Here is a 4922-nt window from a genome sequence, read left to right on the forward strand (position 1 = left end):
GTTTAGTTTAGCTCCGCCCTTCATTCACTTTGATTGGCTGGAAGACCAACATCCCGCTCGGTTCTCTAGCTCCGCCACCGTCCTTTCATTGGTCCGGTGCTGACATCAATCACCCGCGGGTCACTGTGTTAGATGGAGCATGCGCAGTGCGGCCTGCTTTTGCTGATATGTTGGGTAATGTGATGGGAGAGTTTACTGAGGGGAAGGTTCCCTTTGTGTGAGCTCTGCAGTAGATTTTCTTTATTCATGGAGGGAATTGCCTTCCCACTCATGACTGTATAGCTGTGATTTATGAATCAATGCCATCTGAATCAGTACATAAACACCCCATTTTCACAACATCTGAGATCTTTAGCACATTGTCTCACACTCTTCTTTGGAGACAACAAAAAAACACGAAACGGAGCCTCAAGGAATTGGAGCAGGAGTAGAGCATTCATTGCCTTCAGCTTCTTCCCCCATTCTATCAGATCATGGCTTGGCCAATCCAGACCTCAACACCTCTTTTATGCTTGATCCGCATAGCCCTCAACTGCTCAATATTTCAAAAATCTATCTGCCCTCTTTTAAAATAATTTGAGACAGAATCACAGATTCCCTACTATGTGGAAACAGGCCCTTCAATCCAACAATCCAGAACAACCCTCCAAAGAGTAACCCAACTATTCCCCTCCCACATTTAACTTTCACAATTGTTTGGGTGAGAAAATTCTAGCCATTCACTGAGAGAAACAAATTCTTTACATTTTCTAAAATGAATGTTCCCTTATGTAATGTCCCCTGGTTTGAGACTTCACTGGTGCTAGAAGATCCAGTCAACATCTACCCTGTCAAGCTCCTCAGAATCTTGTTTCCATTAGATCACCCCTGCGTATCTATTCTTGATAGGTCAACCCTTTTGTCCTCAAAGCAGCTAAGTGAATCTTTTTTGAATGGTCTCCGATGTTAGTTTATCCTTTATTAAATATGGGAGCTAACACTGTATACAGTACACCAAGTGAGGACTCAGCAACAGCCAGTGTGGTTAACCAATCCTCAGTCCATGCTAATACATTTCGCCGATACCATGAGCTCCTAAATTGTGCAATTAACTTTTATGTAGCACCTTATCATTTGCATTTTTAAAATCCAAATACAGAATATCATTGGATTGCCCTTTATCACCCTGCTTGTTATCTCCTCAATGAACTGTCACAAATTTGTCAAATATAGTTTCTCTTTCACAAATGCCAGTCTACCATGTTTAATGGTAAGCTTTTCTAAATATCCTGCAATTTCTTACTTTAATATTAGACTCTGTAGATTCTTTCAGTAGATTTGCTAATTCCCCTCTCTTAAATCCATGTGGACTCTGTCCAATCCTGTCACTGTTCAGTAAGAAACTTGACTGTACTCCAATATACTTCGTAAGTGTATCTGTATTTATATTTAAAAATTGATTTCTTATAAATGCTGGACCCATGCAATATCAATGAATTAGTGACTCTGAATTTGGGTTATAATGTTTTTTCTATTAATTCCTTTTTGTACTGTGTTATGCAGATAGCACCAAGTGATCACTCTTAATTGTGAGTAACTTTGAAAATAATATATTTTAAAAATGACATCCCAAAATGCTGCCTCATTATTGTGCAAGGAGGATTTTGCATTCAATAGTTTGCAGATAAAATTGAACAGATTTTTGCTGCAATTTGGCCAGACTGCAGGTTACACCAAAGTGGCAACTCTGCTATCAAATTTTTACTTGACACTGCCCAAGGCGATACTGATGGAACTTCACTTTGCCATTCTTGTTCACCAGCTTTATTTCCAGGTTTAATCCTATAATCATCCTAGAGCTTGTAATTTTAGACAACTTCTCTTTTAGGTACATATGTAAATATCATACTGAAATGTTGCACTGAATGGTACCAAATCTGAAATTAGTCTCTAATCTGACCCTTCTACATATGTATTGGCATAAGTCTATGCCAGTTATTTTTCTGAAGCCTGTGATTCCTGATGAAGGGCTTATGCCTGAAACATCAACTCTCCTGCTTCTCGCATGCTGCCTGACTTGCTGTGCTTTTCCAGCATGACACTTTTCGACTCTGATGTCCAGCTTCTTTGGTCGTCACTTTCTCTTTTGAGAAGTTTAAACCAAGAATAATTTTTGTTGATCAAAGTGCAATAGGAACCAATTCATGAAATTCAGATATCTCACATTTACCTTAACTATGGGAAGGCTAAGTCATGACTAAATTATTGTCAGTAATTGAAACTGTGCTGACAAACTTGTGCAGTATCAGTGCCTCACCTTTACAGTGTTCCCAGATATCGCACAGCTGCAGAATTTTGTTTTGCACTGAGATATATGTTGTTTTCACTTTTTTCTTTGTGAAAGGTTACAAAATTAACTTGGATGAATATACTTATAATTTCTTTAACCAATGTTGGGAGAAAAAAAAATGTCAGTATTTCAAGTGCTGATAAAGTAAAATAAACTGAATCAGTAGAAAGGGTTTAAGATGGATATGGAACAAATGCTGGCAAATGGGACTAGATTAATTTTGGATATCTGGTCAGCATGGGCAAGTTGGACTGAAGGGTCTGATTTTGTGTTGTACAACTGCGACTTCATTCTCTCAATTATTCAAGAGGTTGAAAACTTCAAGGAGGAAAAGGAGAATTTATGCAGAGAATGCACTTGAAATGATGATTGAGGTATATCAAACTCACATTATTTCATGACCTTTTCCTCTGGGTTCTTCACTAAACAAACTTGTTTTGTTAGCTGAATAACTATGTATCATGTGATTTGTTTCGCACAAAATATTTCATTAGGATCTTGCGAACTATTAAGAAGTGTTCATTTTTAAAATTTAGGTAGCTTGATTATTAAGCAAGAAAAGGTTAGCGTTTTATTCCCACTGAATCATTCCTCTATAAAAGGTAACAAGCTTTTTATTTTTTCTGGACTTTGAATATATGGAAGTCAATTCTGAAAGAAAAAAATCCTCGTCGGTAATGTTCCCACATATGTGGAGTAATTGCTTCTGGTCAGTCTTCAGGTTATAGAGGCTCAGAAAGAAATGAGTTGGTCAAAGTTAGCAACATCATTTGGATGGACTATGCTCATTGGGGAAACTTGCAGGATCTGCAGAAGGAACACGTGTTTCAGAGTGTATGCAATAAACCTGAACATTGTTATTTTTTCACAGAGCTTGTGACCCGACTGGAGCAGCAATGAAGCTCGAATTGTTTTTTAAATTTCCGAGCTTGCCAAATTATTGTTGGTAAATGCAGGTGACTTTATCAAAGCACATTTCACACTCCCCAGCCAGGAATTTGATCCCAATTCTGTCAGTCCATCCATTCCTATGGATAACAGGTATTTTAAATGTGAGCACTCCATTTAACTATTTGAATTGAATACTTCAGTGGTTACATCCTCTTGGATTCTTAATTTCAAATTACTCAATGTGATTATTTTGTCCCCCCTGAATTTGCCAAGCACTGGGCAATTCTGGAATACTCCAAACATTTACAGTAGATGCATTCACACTATTGAAGGCAACCTGGCAGATTTGAATACCATTCAGGTAGTCAACAACAATACATAAGTAACTTTATGAATTGCTTACTGTACACCAACAACGCAAGTCAAGTATTAGTGAAACCACAGATTCTCTCCCAAGGATTCCAAAATCTAAACAGTGCATTCCAGATATGCTCACTATCACCATCTGGGAGCAGTCTCCCAAAGTGCTCCCAGAATTTAGAAAGCACATACACTACCCTCCAAAGCTAAATCTGCTATCACAGGCTTCACTCTTATTGCATACAATGACATTTATTGTCCAGTTCTTTAACGTGACAAATGATTTTACAAACAATTTATAAAATTTATTAAATTCTGAAGAAATGTGATGTCAGGCCTTTGTAGAAGTGAATGGAAAGTGTGATGTTTGCTTGACCTTTGGCTCTATGTATCAGACCGAACTGAACCTTGAGCAAGATGTGGGATGTTTCCCACACTTTGTTTAAAAAAGCAAAGATTATGCTCTGAGATTTAAATGTTCAATAAGGTTTAGTAAAAACCCTTCCAAAAATTGAGTTTGTCTTGAGCTCCTTTAAAGAGACATGCTCTTGGCCTTCAATTTTGTGACATATAATCATTCTTTGGTGAAGGTGGCTGTGTGAAACACTGCAGGATATTGTGCTGAAGTGCCTCATTGGGTGGATGAGCTTTATTACTGGTGTAACTTGGCTAATTTCGAGATGGAATATTATTGAGAGTTAAATCTTGTTTTTAAACCGAGACGTGCTTGTGTAACTCAAGTGTGGAAACTATGCTCATGTTTGCAATGAACCTTTCACTTTTGGAGATTAGTATTTTTCTGATCGGTTTTGTAAATAAAGTTCACTATAGAAAGCACAGTGCTGGAGAACTGCAGGTCCAGCAGCATCTCTGAGGGGAATAAAACATTGGAAGCTCCAAGTCTCATGACCATTTGTCCATTCAGACGAAGAGTCACTGAAATTGAAATGTAACATTATTTTTCTCTTCACCGATGCCCTCAGAACTGCTGAGTTTCTCCGGCACTTTGTTTCTGGGATTCAGATCTCCAGCACCTGCAGTTTATTGTTTTGTTATAGATCCTATGATTTGACTTGGGTAGCGAGAGGCAGCAACTGTGATCAACTCGGATAAAACTCTCCAACCATGGAAAACAAACACATAGTTCTTTACACTTTGCAAAACACGACTGTAAATAAGAAATGCAATTATGCTAAGTGCAAGGCGGCATACCACCGGCCTTGTCTCAAACTTGCTATTCATCTTTGAGGACTCATCTGTCAGAATTGTGTTTGCTCGACTCCTTTGAGATCAGTCCACAAATGTCCCAGTTCCAATTCCTGGGCCGGGCCCAGTTACCACA

The sequence above is a fragment of the Chiloscyllium punctatum genome, chromosome 31 (assembly GCF_047496795.1).
Source record: "Chiloscyllium punctatum isolate Juve2018m chromosome 31, sChiPun1.3, whole genome shotgun sequence".
NCBI lineage: Eukaryota > Metazoa > Chordata > Chondrichthyes > Orectolobiformes > Hemiscylliidae > Chiloscyllium > Chiloscyllium punctatum.